Source organism: Triturus cristatus, chromosome 7, assembly GCF_964204655.1.
Source record: "Triturus cristatus chromosome 7, aTriCri1.1, whole genome shotgun sequence".
Classification (NCBI taxonomy): Eukaryota; Metazoa; Chordata; class Amphibia; order Caudata; family Salamandridae; genus Triturus; species Triturus cristatus.
In genome coordinates this window covers 664,805,015-664,829,507 of record NC_140590.1, presented here as the reverse complement: position 1 = coordinate 664,829,507, position 24,493 = coordinate 664,805,015, and the positions used below count along the sequence as shown (strand labels likewise).

Genomic DNA, 24,493 nt, shown 5'->3' with positions numbered 1-24,493 from the left:
ACCGAGAAGTTGGCAATTTGTTTTCTCCAATGGACTTGTATAATTATTGAACTACAAGGCTTTATTTCTGATTTGAAAGTGCATCTGTGCAGAAATTCCAGGCATTGTTCAAATGGGTCCTTTCATTTCTGGGATTATCGTAGTGGGGGGTAAACTCCTCCACTTGGGGGGTGGCTGAGTTTTGGCCAAACTTCGTGCTCCAAGTAGAGCGCTGAGTGACAAAACTCCTCGAACTCTACCGGCAGAGCAGAGTTCACTGCCACCCTTAATCCTTGGTTCAAGGCAAGCCAGTTCAACCTTCCTTCTTCAGACAGTGGAGAAATCCTCCTTCTGAATTTTCTCAGGTCCAGCAGTGTTCTGAGTTCAGGTTTTGGGGTTGCCACTTATTACACAGTGTCAGCCTGTGGGTAGCAGAGACCCCTATATCTCACCCTAAAACTGTTACTAGAAAGTTATTCTCTTTCCCCTGTGTTTGCATTTGTCTAGTGAAACAAAGGGCAGGGAGGCCCAGGTGTGAGCTTTATCTGCCAGTGGCAGGGTAGGCTTCTTCTGAAGTCAGGAAGGGATTGTTAGATTCCCCCAGGCTACCCTTTGAAATGTAATTAAGGCAGGGGCACAGTTCCTTCCCAGCCAACCTGCCAGGAAGACCCAAACCCCTCTGAACCCAGGCTCCTTTGCCCATTTTCTGGCCTAAATTCACATTTCCAAGTGGGGAAGCCATAACCAAACCAAGAGCATCTGGCCACTGCTACACATAGAAAGGTTGTAGAAACGTTAGGCATGGAAATGGCAACTTTCAAAAAAGTATATTAAATGTGTGCAACAATGTCCAAATAGGTGTCATTTCAAGTAAAGATATCATAAATCATATAATACTTAGAAAGTGTATTGCTATGTGCAACAAGTCAATGGAAAATGACCAGGCCAAGGATCAACAGATATACATCTTTGTATTTATTTCATACAGTCAATGGCTGCACGAAAATATACAGAAGGGTTAGTGCTCAATGTGTCAGATTAACACACACTTGCTTGAAGAAATTGTTTGGGCAGCGCTAAGTGGTGATCAAAGTAAATGAAAAAACTTAGAAAAGAATGTAGTAGTTTCACAGCATCTGCAGATAATTTCAGGAGGTAAATGTTCATCATTATTCCTTTGCACAACATTCAATTAATACATTAAATCAGTCTGAATATTGCCAACAGAATTTCAATCTTCCATGACTCAACAGGTCATTATAAGGACAAGAAAATAATTGAGCTCAAAGAAAAATTGCTAGGAGATAAGTTCCAAAGAAATAAATGAATCTTGAAAAAGCCGAATCATTCAAGGCGTGAACACCAGTACCATCCAGAGTGGCAAGGAATCTCAGGATCAATGCTGAATGTCAGAAGAGTCACTGGCACAAGTAGATTTGTCTATAAAAAACGACATAGGCCGAAGTCCTCTATCAGTGTTCTGGTACCAATAGTTGTAGTATGAGAGGATCGCAATACGTTCAAAAGGATTCCATATAAATAAAATCTGTGTCCTCTTGGGTAAACAATTAATTCATGTTGTATATATTGGAACTTTCTATAAGTGACAGTTCCAAAATGATCATTTATAATCTGACTTTACCATTAAAGGGGGTTTGAAATTACAATTGAAATGAGAGGAAGAAATATTTTTCTAGTTGGTCCCAAACTGAATTCATCGCTTATTAGCTGTAATAAAGTACCACAATGTTACTCAATGGGAGACTAGATTTGCCACAGTGAAAAACATCTTTGGAGGTTTTCTCATTCACATGAGATGTAAAATATGAAAAATACATGTCCTACTTTTTAAACACCATGCCCACTTCCCTGTGAGCTGTTAGGATCTACCTCAGGGGTTACTTGATAAGCTATAAAAAGTAAAGTTTAGGACTGGCATAAGGTTGGGGGCGTAGCTTCAGCACCGTTGAAGATGACTGCCTCCATGTAGGGCTCTGCGGCAGACCGGGGGAGTGAGAAGTCTCCAGACGGCACATTTCTTTTAGCGGCTTCCAGAATGTACCGCTTGACACCATGAAGGGCTCCTGCATGCCTGGATATAGAAAGGAACGCCCAGGGTGAGCAAGAACCAACGAATTTCTTCTTTTCTGTCAACCGCTTTTCTCTCACGAGTCTCGAGACGCCATTTATGTGTTCTTCCTCCTCAAGAGTTTTCACTCCTCACCGCTTCAAACAGCCCAGAATGAAACACTGATTTATAGTGTTTCTAGTTGCTCAGGGCCAGATGTAGTATTGGCATTTACATAACAGAATGTTTATTTTATGAAGGATTTTTTCGTGTCACATTATATTTTTTCTCTCTGGAAGTTGTAAGTGGACTGCCACAGCTAATTGCACATCTTTATTTTGTAAACCTTCATTTATTTACTTCAAACTGCCTCTTCACTTTTCTTGTTGGTCTTTACTACTGGTGGAGGATTAATCTTTTTAAGAGGGCTTTTTTATTGGGCTTTTTGAGATTCGATCCATTCAGTCAAGTCATTGTTTTGTTCCTTTATCAAACTCATCCATGGGAACGTTACTGGTTTTGCATTGTCTATGGAGAAAATAAGAACTACTTGTTGTAACGTTGAAGGTCCTACTGACTCTACATCATTGGTAGATTATAACCCTTTTAGTATACTTCAGGATAATATGGAAGAGTCGGAACAAGGTACGTCAGCCTTTCCTGTTAGTAGTGTGCCTCCTAACACTCTCATCACACTTCTAAACCTGGATCTAAGTCGCCCTCATCTTCGGTACTTTTGTCAGGTAAACAAGTTAAAAAGGATCCACCTTCTCCTACTATATCTCCACCACCAATTTCTATGGAGTTCATTCTTGATGAGATACGTGCACTCAAATCAAATCATACATGGAGGAAACAAATGTTTACCTTCAGACTCTCGATGACAAATTGTCCAATATGGAACATAAAATCAAACAAATAGAGAACCAAGTGGACTCTGTTCAAGCTGTTGTGAACCAAGTACCCGCTATCCATATGGAGATCGGACAACTTAAGCAGCAAGTGGAAAACCTTGAAATTCGTAACAGATGGAACAACTTACGAATTTCAGACTAGTGGAAGGCCTTGAAGGCCCTAACCCTCTCTTCTTTTTTCAATCCTTTCTTCCAAAAATGTTTAGTTTTCCTAAAATTCCATCAGTGAACATCCAAAGAGCACACCCTCTAGGTCTTATCCCACAAGCCACATCTTCGCCAAATGAATCAAGAAGCATTATTCTATATTTTTTGGGAATCTACAGATCTACTTAAAGTTCTACAAGCAGCAAAACTTAAAGGCAAAACTTCTTGGCAGGGATCTACTCTTTTCTTTTTTCTGGACTAAAGCAACTGTTGATAGGAGGAAGACATTTTTGGACATGTGACCTGCGCTTCGGAGTTTGAATGCCAGATATGGTCTTTTTCATCTGTGCTCTTCAAAGTGACTTATAAAAATAAAACCACGGATTATGAAGATCCTGATCTTCTAAAGCATATCCTGGATAATTGTAAAGATGAGGAAATCAAAGTTACTTGTTTATCCAATACATGATTGTCTTGTTAAAATTGGCTTTATATATATTTTTCTTCTTCTCTCATGTTTTACTATGATACTATTCTTTTTCTTTATAACCTACTGTTTCTCTCATGTTAGGTGCCGGCTTCATGGTTCCTCATTGTGTGATTTTCATTCCGTCTAGATGATGTCTTCTCTTCCAGCTTTCGTTCTATAGTTTTCCTGGTTGGTTGTGCCAACTTCCTTATGTGGCTCCGGTTTTCACTGTTTGTCTGTGGTGTGTCTTTTTGTTAACTCCTAACATTGTTTCTGTCCCGGTCTTTTCTTTTTTCTTTTTGCGATTCTATGCTTTTCTTAGGACTCCTTTTCAGGATTTCCCATATGATCACTGTATATTTCTCATCTTTCTTTTTCATTTTCCTCTTTATTTTTCTCATATACTATCCACTTCTAGTGTTATCTTGCTGTTTCTTCTTCGATAGATCTTATTGCTTATATGAAATAAATGCATTTTGCTAACTGTTGTTTTTTTTGCAATTTGTTGTATAGATAGCTTTAAGATTTATATCTTGGAATGTGAAAAGTTTAGGATCACCTATAAAACGTCAAAGGGTTTTATCACATATTTCTGGTTTGAAAGGTGACATTGTTTTATTACAAGAAATTCATGTAATGCAGAAAGAAATCTCTAAGATCAGACGTCAATGGTTTGGGCATATCTTTGCTTCTTCGGGTTCGGGGAAACGTAATGGTGTAGCCATTCTTTGTAAAACAAATATTCAAATTATAGACCAAGATGCTGACACTGAAGTTAGATGGAGTTCAGCTTCCATATTAGTCAATAAAATACCTATGACTACTTTAATTTATATGCCCCTACTAATCCGGAATAATTGTTCTGGCCCCAGGCTTTATCTAAATTAATGATGTATAGTGATGATTATTTATTGGTTAGTGGAGACTGTAACATGTTTTTTTACCCCTTATTTGATAGATGTTCTATATCTAAATTAATTCCTTCACATATACATTTTAATTTACATCTGCTATACATCAAAGATCTATTGTTGATGCCTGGAGATTATGCAACCCCACTGTTCAAGAATATACTTTTTCTCTCCTGTTCACTCTTCTCACTCTCAACTTGATTACTTGTTTATTTCTAAATTAATTTCAGACCATGCTCCTTTCTCATTGGACTTAGATCTACTTCTGCCTATTGAAGTAATTAGGGGATGAAAATTCAACAACTCCCTTCTTTTGGATCCAAACTTTGCCCATGGTTTTCACAAATTTGCAGACACATTTTTTCTAGAAAAGTAATCCCCAGATAGTGCTTCTCAAATTATTTGGGACAACTTTAAAGCTGACGCTAGAGGTTTCATTGTGTCTTTTGTAACCCAGAAAAGGAAACCCTCTTCTAAAACTATACAATTAGTTAACTCACATATCAAACAATTAGAGCATTCTTTTTATTCTACAAAATCTAAATCTGGCCTCATCAAAGCCAAATTTGCTTTTAATAAAATTTCCACCGATGTCACTAATGTGTATTTGCTAAAATCTAATGCTAAATACTATGGTGATCAAAATAAGGTAGGGAAGCTCCTTGCTAAATATTTTAAGATTGAAAAAGACCGTACTAAGATTGATTTGCTTCTAACCTCTACAAACACTATGGTTCATAAACATGAAGATATTCTCCTAGCATTTACTTGGTTCTTTCAAAATCTCTATACTCCTGTATCTCAGCTTTGTCAAGAAGATATTATTCAATACTTATCATCCATTGCTCCACCTCTTCTCTATATGTGGATTTTTCCACATTGGAGTATGACATTCAGATTAATGATATTCTTACAGCTATCCATGCCATAAAAAAAGGAAAAGTTCCAGGACCTGATGGATTCACTGTGTTGTTTAATACACATTTCTCTAAAATTCTCATTCCTAAATTGCATCAATTATTTATTTACTTCATTTCTACTCATAAGTCTGATAGGTCTTTTCAAGAAGCTTTAATATGTCTGCTCCCTACAGAAATGGATGACACCTTATGCAAAAACTATAGGCCTATTTCTTTAATCAACTTGGACTATACAATATTTGCAAAGATACTTGCTCTTTGTTTAGATTCTTTATTGCCTCACTTGATTGGCAAGGAACAATGTGGTTTCATTAAGGGTCGACATTTATCTGGCAATACTAGATTATTTTTCAATGTCTTAAATAAATCTAAAACATATAAATATTCGCTGGCAGCAGTTTTGTTAGATGCTGAGAAAGCTTTAGAAAGAGTTAGTTGACCCATTATTTTTTTCCACACTTTCTTGGTTTGGTTTTGGTCCGAAATGTACTAATTATGTTTCTCTATGATATTTGTCTCCTAAATCCTCTATTTTACCTAATGGATTTGTGTCTTCATCATTTTCCCTTCGTAGAGGTGTCAGACAAGGTTGCCCCTTATCTCCTCTATTGTATATTCTTGCTCTAAAACACTTCTTAATCAAAATTTGGCTGAACACAGATATTAATGTTTTTCCCTTTGGTGACAAACATTTAAAACTCTCAGTTTATGCAGATGACATTTCTCTTTTTATCTCACAACTGCAGACTTCGTTACCAGCATTTTTGACAGAAGTAGATAATGTTGCTCTTGTTTCAGGTTATAAGCTAGATGCTGATAAGTGTTAAATGAAATTCTCCCTTTGAATAAACTATGTTTTCATGCCGATTTTACCTCTTCTTCGTTCCACTGGAACTTTGACAAAATTAATTATCTTGGACTATAGTTCAGTGCCTCTATTAAAGAAACTTTTACTTTAAATCTGAAAGAGTTACAATCAATAAAAATTCCGTCCACATCTTGATGGCATCCCTTATATTTGTCCTGGTGGGGTCATTTAGATACTATAAAAATATTGTTAGTTCCCATAATATTGTTCAAGTTATCGAACATTTCGATCAATATTTCTAGCTCTAGTTATAAGAAATTATATGGTATTTTATCTAAGTTTTCATGGCATAATAAAAAGACTAGAATGTCTATCTGTAAACTCAAAAGACCTAAACACATGGGGGGAGTTAACTTTCCGGATTTTCATTCTTATGATACTGCTTTCTTTCTTAAACAGTGCTCCTTTCTATTATCAGAAAATTACTCTATAACCTATCATTTATGGGTAGACCTTGAGAAGTCTATCTTTCATCCTTTCTCTTTTGAGGAGTATATTTCCCTTTCTCATACTACTTTAGCATTATCTTTTCCTATGCTTAAGAAGACTCATAAAATCCTTCAACCACTTTTCATATCTTCCCAAGATGACCAAACACAGTTTTTAAATTCATCAATTTGATAAAATAAACATATTAAGATCAATAACAAATTTATTTTTTGGAAAGATTGATTAACAAGCGGATTTAGATGAACACATCAACTTTTTCAATATGGAGTCTGTGTTCTTTTTTCGGTAGCTCAATTTCATTTTTCTCTTCTGTCCTCATATCAATCCAAATACTTATCCTTAATTGCGGCGGTTCAATCTTCTTATAATAAATTATCCATTAATTCTACACGTATTCCCTCATCACCTGATATAAAGTTGATTTTTATGTAAGTCTCCTCCTGCATCTCAAATTTATAATCACTTAACTTCCTTTTCCACTACTTGAGATAAATCAGAGGTAGAAGGCTATTGGTAATCTGATTTGCAAATCTCTTTCCCAGTTCCGGAATGGAATAACATTTGGACTAAAATAAGGAAAACTTCTAGGGCAACAAATAGCACTCAAACTTTGTTTTTTTTAATATATAATAGACTTTTGATTATACTGGCCAAATTGCATAGAATTAACCCCAATGTTCCCTCTACTTGTTGGTCATGTACCACTTCCCCAGCAGATCTTAAACACATGCTATTTGACTGCCCCACTATGCACAGTTTTTTAATACAAATCTGGCAACAGATAAACACTATCTTTCATACACAAGTCCCTTTTTCTTTGACTCATATTTTCCTGGGGAGCATTCTGAAGTTTGGTCACCCCAATCCAATGACCTGTGTATAATTGATTTACTAATTGCTACTGCCTTTCAACAGATTACCAAGTCATGGAAAGATGCATCTTCTGTATCCTTTCACGCATGGTGGTATGCCGTCTGCTATAATCACAGATTAGATATAGCATATGTACATCCTGTTGCTCTTGCTATTAAAATAGATCTTCTCTGGTTACCTATAACACATTTCTTAAATTCTTCTGCAAGTAAGGCATACTCACGTAACCCTTACATTGAAGAAGTACCCAAACCTCCAAGTATTTTATGCATTTTGTTGTCTAATAACCGTATTCTATTGGTTCATTCCTATATTTATGAATTTCAAAATATAAATTATACGATTTTTTGCTTTGTTGGATGGTATATGATTTACCCCCCCCCCTTTCCCCTTTTCAGTTTTTCTCTCTTATGATCTAACAATATCATTTACACTTATTGATTTTCCTATTTTATTGTATTATAGTCTGAATATTTACCAAATAAAAATCTCTTTACAACTTAAAAGAAAAGGACTGTCTTAAGGTTTATCTTGCCAGGTTGAAATGGCAGTTGGAAACGGCACACACAAAGGCTGCAGGGGCAGGCATGTAGACATGTTTTGCAGTGCTACTTTAGTGGGTGACACAATGAAAGCTACAGCCCACTTGTAGCATTTATTTACAGGCCATTATCACATATGCTCACTTTGCCACTGGATTCAAGCTAGCCTGGCTGAAGAGGGCTGTTAGCCCGAAACCGGTCCCAGGATGCTTGTTTCCGGTCCAGGGAAGACATGGCTTGGCAGTTCAGGCTGGACTGTTCCCCTGAGGCACAGGGTCAAGACTGATTTGCATATAGCTGTGCCTGAACTGGGGTGGCAAAGTGAGCTAAAGAATGATGATGGATTCAACCCAGATCTGTGACTGGGGGTGAGTGTTTGAAAAGTTTCAGCACTCCGTCCATCATCTCCTTGTGTTTGCATTATCACATATAGTACCTGTATGCCAATTTTACCATGTTTGGAAGGTAGAGCACAATTACTTTACCAGTGGTTAGCAGGAGTAAAGTGTGCAGAGTCCTAAAGTCAACAAAAACAGGTCCACAGAAAATAGGGTACTGAATGCAAAAATCTGGGGAATTCTATGCAACAGATGTAAATTTCCAACAGGCATATATCACAACATACTCATACAAGTCAGACAGATTGACTTTGCCAATGCTAGCTAGCAAGAACGAATAACAACAACAATTTTGTTGTGACTACTTACAATTGAAAATGTGAGACTGTGAAAATAACATTGCTGAAGCTTGTCAAACTGGTAGTGGTCTTTGTAGTGTATCAGTCCCTCCTCCTCTCCTGTCCCGTTCTGCTCGACCCTTCACACAACTTTCCTCTGCAGTCTCCCACTCTTGGACACTTACACCATTTTTCTCCCAAAGTCTTTCTGAAATCCTCCATCTGAATGTCTTACACATCACTTGCCTCTTCTTCGTCACTGGCTTTTCACTCGGTCTGAACGCATCTACTTCCTTTAGTCGCCTCCCAGTCCCATTCACCATAACCTTTCTCACACACACACAGATATCCAGTTACTCTCCTCACACCTGTAAACACAGCATTTTCTTTTCCTTTGCTGTTCTCAATATTTTACCACCTGTGCATTCCTCCTTTTCTCATATTTAGGTAAACTGGCCATTATAATTGTCACATATGTGACCATCACTCAGTATGCTCTGCAGGGAATTTAAGGACTGATTGATCACAGTGTCTGAAAATGTTATGACCCATGAACAGGCACTGCGAGAATCTTGCACTGCCTTCATCTTTAACTCTGGAGCTCTCAATTATTCAAAATCATGCACACCCACCCACAATCTGAAGTCACCCAGACACCAAGAGGTGACTCATTTTACAGTACACACTATGGACCTGTTTATGAGTCTGGTCATACTCATAATCAGGCCCATAGTGTGTGCTGTAAAACAAGTTGCTACTCCACCAAAAAGAGGCTGGTGCCCGCCCACCAGATTACAAGTGAAATTGTGGTCTGGAGGGGGGTGGCGGTGTGGCAGTCCCGCAGCAGTGCAGTTAAAAGTCCTAAATCTGAGCTTTAATGATGCACTACAGCGGGACTGCCGCAGCGCATTCCAGAACAGCATGGACTGTGAAGTCCATGCCGTGCTGGAACTTAGGGTACATGCACACGGGGGCACACATGTGCCCCCTTGCATGTACCAAGATGTATGGGGCAAGGGGGACCCTGTTAGGGCCCCTTTGTTTCCAGACCGCCAGCAGAAGCACTTCCATGAGATCACTGGTGGTTAGGAAACTCGTAATTTGCATGGCAGTGCTGCAGCGGCACTTCAGCATATTGTGAACCCCTAACTGCCGCAGCACCACTAGGGAACGCTGTTCCCTGGCGTTTGTGGCAGAGCAATGGCAGTCTGACCGTCAAAGTTGTAATAGGGTGGTCGGACCACCAGTGTGGCGGTGGGCAGACCGCCACCGCCATTTCACTGTGAGTTTGGCGGTCCTTAGAGCTCCAACCTCATAATCAAGCCCTATATGATTTGGTTGTCACATGAAAAATCACTACAGATATTCAACTCCAGGAAAAACCCAGTACTCTTAGGTAATGCAAGATGAAGCAAACATGAAATTTAAACAGGGCCTGCACTTCTAAAATGGATTACCTTACTGGGTTACAACCATTGTTAAGAAACCAGTAAGTGTTTTTGCCTGTAAAGTTAAAGCGCATGTATATTGGGCCCAGATGAAAACGGATTTAAAGTGACTTTTGAATTACTACCAGGTCAGAGACCCAACAGGATCCGCTCTCCACTTAGAGTCCTGGCAGGAGTCCTAACTAAGAAGGCACGACTTGAGCTAGGACATGGTGAAAGATTATGTCCCGACAGAACAGATGTGGCACGCTGTCTTTGTTAATTTAGGGAGCAGAGTTGAGAACACTACATCAACTGACTAAAGCAGTGTCTTTAGAATCCCAACTCGGGCACCTTATGCGTTGTGATACGGAAGTCATCCTGGCAGAGCGCGTGTGAGTGATAGGCAGAGGCCCATAGCAGTTTCAAATCAGACCAATATTCAGGGCCGGACTGGGAACTGAAAGCAGCCCTGGCAAATTTTCCCAGACCAGCCCCCGTCTGGCGCGTAGCATTCTAGCACAGCGAATTCGCCCGGCCACTACCAGGGGGATTTGGGGGGGTTCTCCCCCCAAGACATTTTTTGAAAAAGACAGATCAAAATGGTGAATTTTATAGCACATTTTTCATTACATATTCAATTGTATCAACTTTCCAAGCACAGTAAATAGTAGATGATGACCTTAAAGAGCACCAGGTTACCCATCCAGTCATATGTACCCATAGACATTCTTTCAGAGAGCACCAAAAATAGACACGAGTAGTGAATCAGAGAGAACAAAGTAAAAGTGAGACCAACTCTCACTTTTCTGCCACCACTGCCAACACTGTACAGACCAGGGAGATGCCAGTAGTCACTATTAGGAAAGTGAGGTGCACTTAGTGTGCCCTCTTAACTACAAAGCCCCGCTCTGGGTCTCACTCCAGATCATGGATAGCCCTTAGTGCACATATGCATGATCATTGTATATGCTGAGAAGAGGGACAAAACATTACAGCTTCTTATGGGACTTCGAGACAGGGTTGTGCGTTCTTCGGATCCATGCAGGGGACTTTCTCCAGCCCAGCAAGCAAAAAACTCACCTTTTTGTGCCAGCCAGATTTCTTTAGTTACTCATTGTACGAGTAAATCTTCTTTTTTTTTTTTTAACATTACTGCGACTGTGTATCTTCGATTTCTAGTGAGATCATGTGGTTTATCAAGAAAATGTCATGAGGAAACCGTCAAACTAGATGTGTGCCAATCCATGGCTACTCGTGCTGCGACGTTCATTGCACAATTATAGAAACTGGTTGCACACAATGTACCTGGAAAGAGGATGGTGGAAATTAGGCCCTTGCAATAAAAATGCATTGAAAAAGCCCAGATTTTCATCCCACACCTCACATGACGCACGAGACTTGCAAATTTTACAAGCATTGCACATATTAAATGTAGGTGATTACGTACACCCCTCTTCTTTAAAATGCTTCAGCTTTTAACAAATAAAATAAGTTTCAATTGAATGCCTGGACATGGCTTACCACAGCCAGTGCCGAGCCCTCGTTTTATTGCCGCACCTCGCAACATGCAGTTGCGCTGCGCGCACCAAATCAAAAGTTTAAATGATGATGATTGTCACCGTCTCTGACGGTGACAATCATCATGATTACAAATTTTGGTTTATTGCCGCGTCGGTGCGCAACTAAAGCAGGCCTGAATTCAAGCCACCTGACCTCGCTCCGCCCTGCTCACAATCAAATGCACACCGCACAGATTAGAACAAGGCCAGGGCCTATACCTTTTGCTTTGTTTTAATCCCGGCCCGGTCGCGACGCCTCCCAGTGCCCACTGCCCATGATGAATGCCGACTGGGTGGACGGAAAAACTCACCTGCTGCGGGCAGCAGACAGGGCCCAGGCCAGGGGGCTAGAAATAATTAAATTATGGCCGCACCTGTGCCTCCATCCAGCCTCTCTGTCTCAGTCATCTCTGGGATGCCAAGCAGTCACGTTCACTTGTGTTAGCCCCAATGCGCATGCGGCATGCAGGGACCCACCAGCCCCACCCTAAGGGTGAACTGGAGAGTGGCGCGCGGAAGTCAAAGACAGTCAGACTACTGTGACTCACTCACGGACCAAAAACAAAACCGGCCCCTTGTGAAAAAAACGGCCCCCACCCCATCCAGCCTACCGGGCGATTGCCCGGTGCCCGGAATTACCACTCCGGCCCTGCCAATAGTTAGTAGCCTTCGACCCTGGCTGCACAACAAACCCTAGTGATAAACACTGGCCCTCCCAATGCCCCCCTTCAACGATTAACAATATATAACTGATCTGACCATCACCAGACCAACTGGGTCCACCATAACTCTACTCTGAGAAATAATAAGTGGGGTGCTCCTCCCCAGACGCCCCTTGAGGATTCGCCACCGAATAGAGGTCATTCTGGTAGATGACACAGCCAACAGTACTTAAGACACAGACAACGCCACTTGGTTAGACCTCAGGCAATTCCCTAACTTTGAACTACATATACCACTGACTTTAGTGCCATGATAGCTGAGAATGGTCCCGTATCACGACCTCTACATGGTGGTATACCCATATAAGAAACCCTACACAATGCCAAAGAACTCCTACAAAATGGCAAGAGAATCAAATAGGAGAAATGAATGAGAAAAAGAGGAGGTGGAATGAATAGTAAACGAGAAAATAAAGGAAACATACTAATTAGTTGTAATGTGCAAATAAACTGATGGAGTAGTATTTTAAAACAGCCAAAGAATTCTCATTCTGAACTGGACGATGGTCCATGTATCCCTTTTATTCACATGGATCTCGTCCACATGTGCAGAAAAGCATAAAAAGAGGGTTATAGCAGAGGTCAAACAAAACACAAGATGACGGGTCATTGTAGGAGAGGGTTGGCAGTCTTACACAGTAAAAAAAAAGAAAATGACTACCAGCTGGATATTGTTCGGCATCTGTGCTGGGAGGAGCCAGCATTGAGCTGTATGGAGGAGAGAGAGTGAAAGGCCGAGGCACCGAGAGGAACACTGTCGACAAACAGAACGTTTCAACTCGAAAGGAGACATCGATCGTAGAAGGTAAGCCTGGATGCATTAGCTGACATTTGCGTATTTAATGCGTGTTTTCAGTAACTTTCTCCAGATGGGCTTTGCTTGTTTTCATTACAGGGCACCGTAAGAGCCGAGCAGAGACGTACTTTCCTGGGGTGTGGGGGAGGGGAGGGTGCTTATGGGGCGAACACACTTAATTTGTTTATAGCATTGGCCGTCTGCAGCAACAGTGACATTACATCATTGTTGCAGCAGAGTGGGTAAAAGTGAGCGTGCCAATATTTTATCAGGAGGACCGATTCCAGGGTCTGTCTTGGCTACAAGAGCCCGTGCACAGCAATGGAAATATTTGACAAGCAAATTGTGCAAAAACATCATGTAAAAATATGAAAAAGTTGCTTCAAAACTCTATGAAAGTGTATTTATAACGCTGAAGCATTGCACCTTGGTACTTCAGACTTCTTCACTGCATTGAAAGAGTTTATTAAAAGTGATAGTTTAAAAACATGAACTTAGAAATATTTATTCCTCCCCACCTTGACAACACTGTCGCTAGTAAAAATAAAAACAAAGGCAAGTCATTTGTCATGTTCACTAGATTAATATTAGAGATGCTGAAACACTATAGTCTTGAAATATGAGGTTCTTGTACAGCACACTCCCTCAGCGTAAGCATTTGAGGTGCTTTTGTGTGTGTTAATGAAGAAAAAGGAGGTTCAGTGAAATAAATTATTTATCTAGGATCCAACATTTTGTTCAACTAGGGAAGCCCAGATTGATCCCAGATTCTCTTGGTTTCACATTGTGCAATTCAGCTGCTAGATGGGTGTCTCTTTCTGTCTCCTTTTTACATTAAAGGCCACTGCTTCTTAGTGCATGAGTTTAGAATGTGGTAGCAGGCAGAAGCAACATGAAAGCTCTGCTCGTTTTGGATTCGAGAGTCCAAGAAGAACACGAGCTGAGCCAGAGGCAGGTCTTCATTGGCTTACCTAACCAGTGGCCTAACGAAACTTGAGGGGGACCCCCTGCAAACTTGATGAGGGCCCCCACACCTTGGATCCTGTCGTGAGCTCTCAAGCCACAGCGCCAGAGGGGGCCCCTGGAGCTCGGGCTCCCCAGTGCTGCGGGGGGCTAATGTTACACCTCTGTACCTTACTCTAAGACTGGAATGGTGGAGTAACCTATAAAGATGCATGAGATTTGCAGGCAGGGCTGGGAGCACAGGCCTTAAGTGAGCCTTTAAAAATGGGTCCCAAACAGGTTCAAAATTCAAGTGCTTTAGAGGACAAAACAATGTGCGAATTACCAACAAGTGTCGAAAACTTTGAGATAATCCATAGCAGTGATGCATTCCCTGTTCACATTTCATTTTTACTTCATCTTGCACTCCCTAATGGTATTTGCTTTTATCCATATGTTGTGTTTCTATAGTTTTTTCATGCAACATATAACTCTTTAATATGACCCAAGTCCTTGCTAGCTGCATGATGGAATTCCGGTTGTGGGTGAGTGTTCATGGCTGGGCTCAAGTGAGAACTCTGGAGATGAGTTGGAAGGTGGTGTGAATTTCTCACAGTGCCTGTCTGTGTGCCATAAAGGTGTTCATTCATCATGCACAGACAATCCTTGGCCTCTCTGTGGAGCTCACACGGAGATGGTCACATATGTGCCAACTGATATTACGATTTTATGCAAAGTGTATGGAAGAGGTACACAGCTTTCAAAATATTGATATCGCCAACAGAAAAATAAATTGCAGTGCTTAAAGCTGAATTGGTGTGTGTGTGGGGGGGGTGGTGAAGTGAGGAGAAGAAGATAAGTATATGCAGAAGAAGAGAGTGGCAAGATGGTGTGAAGAGGTATGTTGAGCAAGATATGGTATGATAGATTTCAGAAAGATGTGGGGAGAAAAAGGGAAAATGGAGCTGATTTAGGGTCAGATATGCAACCCTAACAATGTGCGAGTTACAAATGGCGTCGCTTTGCGACTCGCCAAATGTAATTTACAACAGTGTGTCAGACACTGTTTGCGATTCCTAATGGGGTCTCAAATTGCCTGCCTCATTAATATTCATGAGGCAAGTGCAATTTCCGGCCCCATTAGGAATGGCTACCACTCCCAGGGATGGTGGACTGCTGGGGTCAGCAAACCACCATGTCTGTGACTGTTTTTTAAATAAAGCAGTTTTTATTTTTTAATGCAGCCCGTTTTCCTCAAAGGAAAACGGGATGCATTTAAAAAAGAAAAATGAAACGTTTCTGTTAAATTTTTTAAGAGTCTGCAGTGGTCTGTCAGACCACTGCCTGCTGTTTGCGAGAGTCTTACCACCTACTTGAAGTAGGTGGTGAACTGCGAGTGTTTTGCGACAGCAATTGCGTTCGCAAAACAATCATACATTTATGTAAGACTCGCTATTAGGAAGGGACGCCCTTGGCACGCCACTTCATAATAGCGAGTCACAAACCCTATTTTGCGAGTCAGTATTAGGTTACCAACTCGCAAAATAGGGTTTGTACATAGGGCAGACCAATTTTGCGGTCTCAAACGGGCCGATTGCCCATTTGCGACCGCAAAATATGATCGTACATCTGGCCCCAAAAGTTTGGAATTTAGTTTTTACTCCAGCAGGGCAATGGAGTAAAATACTACATCAGCCTGACTGAGTAGCCATTCTCCCAAGCGGTCATCTCTTTCATTACGTCACCCTGTCAATGCATTGAAAGGGTGCCTTGTGGCTCTTTCAATAAGATGTTACTGTACTGCACATGTCAAAATAATTTTTTTATTGTAAAAAAGTAAGATACTAAAAAGGATTTCATTTTAAATAAAAATAAAAATCGAAATGACCCCTCACCAAGTTTTCCTCCATGGCATGGGGGGGGGGTCATTTAAATGTTTTCACTTGCCACCATGTTTTGCAAAATGAATAATTGATGAACAGAATGCAGACCAATTTCAACAAATTCACCCCAGTACAGAGATCTGGGCCTAAAACCATCGTTTTTTTGCTCACCATGCAATTCCAGTTTGGACCAAGCCATATGCAAATAAGTCTTGACCTTGCGCCCAATTGGAACAGCCCAGCACGAACTGTCAGGCCAGGTCTTCCCTGGACTGGAAACAAGCATCCTAGGACCAGTTTCAGGGTTTCACCCCTCATCAGCCAGGATAGCTTGACTCCAGTGAAATGGAGAGCACGGGACCTACGTCTGGGCATACCCGTCCTACTCGGGGTGACAATGCAAAAAAAACAATTGATGGACAGAATGCAGGACAATGTCATGCATTCACCCTAGGACAGAGATCTTGGCCTAAATCCATAGTTTTTTTTCTCTCCATGCCATCCCAGTTTGGACCCAGCCATATGCAAATCAGTCTTCACCCTGCGCCCAATTGGAACAGTCCAGCCCAAACTGCCAGGCCAGGTCCTCCCTGGACTGGAAACAAGCATCCTAGGACCATATTCGGGGTTTCACCCCTCATCAGCCAGGATAGTTTGACTCCAGTGAAATGGGGATCAAGGGATCCACTTCTGGGCATACCCGTCCCACTTGGGGTGACAAATACAAAAAGAACAATTGATGGACAGAATGCAGAACAATGTCATACATTCACCCCAGTACAGAGATCTGAGCCTAAATCCATAGTTTATTTGCTCACCATGCCATTCCAGTTTGGACCCAGCCATATGCAAATCAGTCTTGACCCTGCTACCATGTTTTGGATGGCATTGTGTGAAAGTAAAAATCTCCCACTCTAACTAGGGCTGGTGGTCAAATGCCCATTGGCATACTCAATTTCTGCCCAGTTCTAATGAAGTGGATGAGAATTTAGTTTGGCAGAGAAGCTGCTCCATTACAGTTGTGAAGGAGTACTCTCTCCACCAAACTCTAAATCAGGCCCTAAGTGTCTAACAGTGTGTGGGACAGTAGTTGAAAGTGACACAAAGGGGAACAGAAGTGACCGAGACACTCTGAAGATCAGTTCCATTTCCACAGATGTTAGGAAAGTTTAATTCAGGCTCAAATTTTCTGAATTTAAACATTCTAATTATTCACAACAAATCATTGTTACTCATTTATTTATTCATTCGCATAAGTATTGGCAACACCAATAGGTCTGCCTTGTTTTTAGGTATATGTCTGTAGTTGTGTTATATTAACACACAACTCACCCAGGCACTGAAAGTCTGTCCAAGCGGCATGCTTTGTAAAGCACAAGATTGTAATGTTTTTAGCCACTCCTTTATCTACCTAGATCAAGCCTCCTGGAAAGGATTGCTAGAGGTACTTCTCCGACAATTCCCATTTTAAGAGACTTCCTCCTTTTTCATCCCACCTAAAACACTGGCCATTTGGTATGATGACCAGAGTTATCCAATCAAAGCAGAGCGTGGGTGATTCATGCCCCTTTCATGTCTTATTTGTGGTGCCGGACACTTGGGACACATTCCTTCAGCAGTTGAAGTTGGCTCTTAAATTATGTGCTGCCCAATGCAGGTTTGTTTTTCCTCTATGTGAATTCCCTTATGCCTATGAGATGTATAGCACATAGGATCTGCATGTGAGTGATTTTATCTATTGCTGTCGGACTGTAGCAAAATCCAGCTATGTCCACTTTCACCAGGTTCAGGTTGGGTCTTCAAAGCCCCCAGCTCTGCACTACCCACTGCTGTGATTGGGCTGTCACCCATCTGTATCTGCAGTCTGACAGTGGGTCACAGGGCTACTGTTTAAGGTGGTTCCACGTCTACATTGAGAATAGCAGTGCAAACAGTTACTCTGTACTGCCAGTTCAATAGCATCTGAAAGATTAGTTATAATAGAGCTTCATGTTGTGTCACTTTGAAATACTGAAAATAATGAATGTTCTCAAAAATTGGAGCACAGAATTAGTATAGTTGCTGGAGTCACAGCTACTTGTGTGAACAATAGAAATGGAACTTGCATGTCAACAATATGATATACATCATGGTAAGATGAGTTACTGCTGCTCTTTCTGTATGAGCATCTCTTAAAACTAGCAGTGGCCAAGTCACAGTGCTATGACAAATACATCATGTTTGTATAGAATCATTTCTTACTGGGGCATTACGCTTAATTGCACACAAGGCAGCCCCAAATACTGTGCAGTATCAGTATTCTTGACGAGAATTGGGAACTGTGCTTCCCCATCACAGAGATTTATCATGCTTTGCTCCCCAGCAGGTAGATGTATAGGCTCTTCAAAGTCACTAGCTACATTTTACAGCTTAGCATGTGTACACGAGAGACAGCTCCAAATGCAACAGAATCATGGTCATTTACAAACATTTATCTACACATGCATCCATCGAGGCAGATATGCACACTCTCGCACAAGATCCTTCCAGTTGTACACATATCCATACACACACCACAGTTACATATCCACGCTCTCCATTCATCTACTTATCCACCTTTCCACACATATTCAGCATTCGTAAAATCACACATTCATACCTCACTCTATCGCCTACTCACACAATTGTCCACAAAATGACACCACTATCCACTTCTTCATCCATTTACTAATGTATCAGTACAACCATTCACCCCTCCATACATAACACGATGAGTAATCGATATGAATCGAAAGAAATCCAACACCAATTCATAAAAAACAGAACAGATTTTTATATTATTTTAGACACCAAAACAAAAGCAATCGAGCAATCGAATGAGTATAACCAGAGTTATGAATTTTAAAACGAAAACTAAATCTGTGCATTTAACTCTTGCAAACTGATAACGTTGCAGTCAGTGAGAAACACACACTTGTGACACTAGGTCACTTGCAGGTCATGTCGAGTGGGGAGCACTGGGGAGGTAAGGGAATGCTGGTCCCAGGACCAGGCCCAGATAGGCAGTTGAATTTTTACTGATTCGTATGGCCCTGGTGCTGAATGTTGGAGCTGATTTTGGTGCTTAGAAGGTGCAAGTGAGGAAAAAGATGCAAAATCTCAACAACAGGGCCACTGAAGCAGCTGGCTGAGGATGCTATTGAATTTCCTCGAGGTGCAGCGTCAAACGAAGGTTGTGGTAGCCCTACTGGCCACCAACAAGCCTTGGCAGTAGCAAACACAGCTTACTGATACTTTGACATCCTGGAGTCCGGTTGAAAACAGTAGCAACATGAAACTTGCTGGATATCAGGACTACATTTCCCACACTGTACTAGACCATTTACTTTCAGGTGATCTCTCGGTGGGCCTGATGGCCATTGATTCTTTGTTTTTACCTGTCGGCTGCAGGGGACTAGTATGTCTAGTCCAAGGGAGTTCTAAAGTTGACTTTGGCTTGCAGGTTGGTTCACCTTCCTTTAGAGCCCATCTTTGGTCTGTGACGAGTCTCAGTCATGCAGTAGCAGGGTGGTTGCCAGGGTGGGTGCAAAAGGTGCAGGTTATAGCATCTGTGCTTTGTGCAGGTCCTGGAGTAACAGACCTGGGTCTCTTCTTTGTTCTTGGTTGCAATTCAAGCAGATCTGAGGATCTGGTGCAGGGGTACCTCTTAAATCCTAGATTTAGGCGCATTAGGGGTGTGGGTGCAAGAACCAATAAGCCACTAGCCCCAGCGGCTAATTCGTCCCTGAGGTGACTGAATCCGGGGGTGTGTGATACCTTTTCTACCTAGAACCTTTCATTCCACCACTTTTAAAAATTTCAGATCCTATCCTCTGCTGTTCAGACCTGGTAGCCCACCAGAGGGGTGTGGCTAGTCTTCTGGGGTGTACGCCTCCTGGCTACCTAATTTCTCTGACTGCCCGACTTCAAATGTGCCTGGGGGCTGGCTGTTTCCTCCTTTGGGAGGCAGCCTGGTTGCATATCAGAGGCGGTGTATGCATTGATGCTCACCGTCTTGATGTGCTACTTCACTAGCCATCTTGTCTGACACCTCCTTCCCAGGCAGGCTTTTGTTTTGGATTCCTGGGAGTGTTCACGGCTTCTGGCGTGGGGTGTCCATTCCTGTCATGGTGGCAGCATCTGTAGGTTGTCAGCCAGGGCACAGGAAAGGTTTGGGCATCCAGATGGGCAACCTCTAAGGTAGCCACTTAGGTGTCACATTAAATCTCATTTGAGAAAAAGTCAGATTTGATAAGACGAGTTGTTTGATACCACACATGACACTTTTCAACAGGAGAGTAATGGAGCTGTCAACTTCAGGGTGCCCAGGTGCATTCCATGTTATCCTCTGGCCCCCTTATCACTTGTAGCAGTTCTTACTAGAAAGCGGCTACTATTGGGACATGTATGTTTGCACATATATGGCCACACGTTTAATATAATGCACCCTGCCTCCTGGGATCAGGAGGCCTACCTTAGGGGTTATTGACATTGATTAAAAATAGTCCTTTGACCTTGCCACTTATGTTTATAACAAAATCGAGTTGGAGAAGTTCGCAATGCTCCTACAGTCTGCAATGGCAGGCCTGCTGTCATCTCTTTACATGGGTCACTCAGGGTGGCACAATCAGTGCTGCAGGTCCTGGTGACCACTTTATCTCCCATGCCAAGGGTGCTACTGGTACAACTTACCAGCTACTTATGAGGGGGTTAAAGTCCTTGTCAATTGTGGTTACCAGTTCCTGTGCACTTTCAGAGCCATAACCATCAGCACTGGGGGGGAAATTGTGGGGTGACCACCATACAAAAGGGCACTTTCCTACAAGACCCCCCCCAAAGAAAAGTGGTGGGAAACTAACCTATTCCCTGTTAGTTATCACTATCTAGGTCGAAGAATCTGGACAGACCACATGCATTGGGATGGTCAGTCGCAGGTCTCTGTTCTACTGAAAAGTCCATTCACTGTAGAAAAATGGACCACCTCAACAACTCAGGGTTCTCTCCACTCATCTGGATCAGCCATATAAAAGGCCTGTGGTTAGTTTGAACCTTGACATGAGTCCCAGACACAATGTTCTCAGCTTCTTCCAGGACCAAACTACAGCAAAGGCTTCCCTCTTAATGGTACCCCAACTCTGCTCTCTTGGGAGGAGTCACCTGCTGATATAGACAATTGGTTGATCCTGGCCCTCTTCATTTGTTTGCGATAACACAGCCCCAATCCCATGTTCAGAAACGTCTGTTTGGACAAAGAACTATTTTCCATAGTCTGGCGCTTTCAGAGCAGGGGGTGAGCACAGATTCTCCATCAGGTTGTCAAAGGCCTATTGGCATCCTGTGGTCTATACGAGCATCTTAGGCTATTCCTTGGAGGTGAGATCAGGGAGAGGGGCCACAATGGTGCCAAACCCCTTCACATATGGTCTGGATTTTAGGTTGGAGAGTTTATATTTGGCCTCCACCTACAAGGTGGCCCAACTAGACAACTGAACTCTGCCCTATCTGACACTTACTGGCCTTTCTAGTTAGACCTGCCTGCTGCAGGACCTACAGTATTTCCTTTAGGTGGACCAGGTGATCCTCCCAGTTTGAACTGAATATAGCAGTATCATCCAGATAAGCTGCACTAAAACTATCCAGATCTGCAAAAACTCAATTCACCAACCTTTGGAAAGTGACAGGTTCATTTTGAAATAAAAAAAGGCATTACTTTAAATTGAAAGTGTCCTTCAGGAGTAGAGAAAGCTGATCTCTCCTTAGTTCCTTGGGGGTGCCCAATTTACAATACACTCATGTTAAATTAAAGGCACCCAAGAACTCATCTGCGCATGGCATTGGGTGTGCATCAATTTAAGTTACTGCATTTAAACCTGTGTAATCTGCACAAAACTTCATATTTGGTTTGTCCCGCTTTGAGTGAGGTTTGGGAACCAATACCACTGGGCTGGCCAAGCAGCTTGCTGACCTCAGCCTTGATGCAGATTTTGACTTGATCAGACAAACTGTAAATCTTTTTCACCAGTGTCCACATCATGCACACACCATGTTATCCGACCAGGGGTCAAAGAAAAGAACTCAGCAAACTGCTCTAAGACTTGCCTGCAGTCAGTCTGATGTTGTGTAGTGAGAGAGTCTGAGAAGAAAACTCACTCTAGCCGACCCATCGTTTGGGCTATAGAACAGTAGGTCGGAGGGTCACTTCCTTTCTCCTGACCTCCCTCAGTGACCATGAGCATGGTAAGGTCAGCTCTGTCCAGGTGTGGCTTCAGGATATTTAGACAAAGAACTCTGTGAAGACTCCTAGGAGTGCCTAATTCCACCAAGGAGGTGACTTCCCCTTTCTTCTCCAAAATGGGCTCCAACACCCACCCATCCCCAAACCCAACTGACCCGGTTGATACTCAATGAGTTCTGTTTAATGGTCATACCAGAGTTTGACAAGCTCTTAGCTGGCCTCAAGATTCTTGGTTGCCTTCTTCATGAACTCAGCCATACAAGAACGCAGGCCTAGTACATAGTCCGCTATGTCCAGTTTGGGTTCTTTGAGGGGCTTCTCCCAGCCTTCCCTTACCAAACTTATGGGACTCCTTACAGGATGTCCAAACAGAAGATCAAAGGGGCTAATCCAACTCCATTCTGACACACCTCTCTATATGCAAACAAGAGGCAAGGTAACAGGACATCTAATCTGCTACTGAATTTTTCAGGGAGACACCTTATCATGCCTGTTATATGTTTATGAGACAATCAAGAACAAAATGACAAAAATCCAATATGCAGAACCGGAATTATAAATATTTTAAGAATAAATCAAAAAGTAGTGCTTGGATTCAAATAGAGTTCAGGGGTTACTTGAGGTCGCTTTGGACCAGAGTAAATCAAAAAATCAGGCCAACCCCAATGGAGGGGAGGCCGGCTACAGAAGCCACACAGGGTCTGATGAAAATTACCTTGGATGGAGCAAGCACCGGCGTCGAAGAGTCGATGAGTGGGTTCCAATCCACGCAGTTAGGTTGATGTGTTGGTATGGAGCCTCGCAGTCGGGTCCTGCGTCGTTGTCAAACCCATTACAATGCAGGCCCTATGTTGTTGTTGAACCTCACAGTTGGGTCCCTTGTCATCGTTGAGGTGCACAACATTGGATCAGCAGTGATTAGGTGTCGAAGGGCACTGAGTCGGTTCCAATTGGTGCACGGTCGTCACTGCATCGATTATGATGGTTCTGGACAGAGCCAAACATCTTTCAAGGGCCCAGGATTGCATTTACACCACTTGGAAGGACAGGACTCACAGATGGCAGAGTCCAGATGCTGTTACAGAGTTGAAGGATGTTTTTGATGGCCCTGAGACTTCAGAACAGGTGGCAAGCAGCAAGCCCTCGGAGTCATTCTGGGCTCACGTGAGATGGGTCTAGTCCATGTCCACAGCAGGGCAGAGATCAGCAGGCAGCAGAGCAGCACAGCAAAGCAGAAAAGCAGTTCACCCAGAGCAGCAATGAAGCAAAGTGGCAATCCTTGTAGCACAGCAGTCTTTACTCCAGGTATAGTTCTTCACAGGCCCAGTAGTGTACTGTCTTGGTACAATCAGAACCTCAATACTTTTACCCAAATGTGCCTTTGACATGGGGATGACTTCAAAGAAGGCCCTTGAAGTGCATAGGTTCCCTTTATTCCCAGCCCTGTCTGCCAGGCTATCTGGGGTGGGGAGGAGGGGTATTCAGTTCTTCATCCGGGGCACAGGACACTGCTTATTCAGGTATTAGTACCGGTGAGCAGTCTAAATATCGACTTTCTAATATCGAGGGACCTAAATATCGAGTAAAAAATATCTAATGTAAAAAATATCGAAATTGATAATATCGATGTTAAAAATATCGTTTTTTATTTTTTAATTATATGTCGATGTAAGTGATATCGTTAGTAAGAATATCGACATTTCAAAATATCGTATGTTTAGTTAATATTTTTAAGTTGTTTGTTTGTATAAATTGTTGAAATGTTTATAATATTAAAAATATTTATATTGTTTTAGGGGCGGGATGTTGGGTTATAGGGGATAAGGGTGGGGAGTGTTTTAAAAATATTTATTTATTTTGTAATATTTTGTAAAATTTAATTAGAAATTTTGATTTAAATTTTGAATTTTATATTTAATTTTAGGAGTGGGATGTTGGGTTATAGGGGATAAGGGTGGGGAGTGTTTTAAAAATGTTTTATTATTCAGTAATATTTTGTAAAATTTAATTAGAAATGTTGAATAAAATTTTAAAATTTATATTTAATTTTAGGAGCGGGATGTTGGGTTACAGGGGATAAGGGTGGGAAGT

General features: G+C 41.8%; 1 protein-coding gene across 5 annotated transcripts in view; it reads left to right on the top strand.

Moving 5' to 3' along the window:
- The first annotated feature begins 13,225 nt into the window (after positions 1-13,225).
- LOC146810317 (ATP-binding cassette sub-family A member 10-like) overlaps positions 13,226-24,493 on the top strand; it is a 1,555,322-nt gene continuing 1,544,054 nt past the window's right edge. For all 5 annotated transcript variants that reach the window (XM_085617313.1, XM_085617310.1, XM_085617311.1 and 2 more), the window contains exon 1: positions 13,226-13,333. The gene's annotated coding sequence lies outside the window, so the exon portion shown is untranslated. The remainder of the gene's footprint in view (positions 13,334-24,493) is intronic.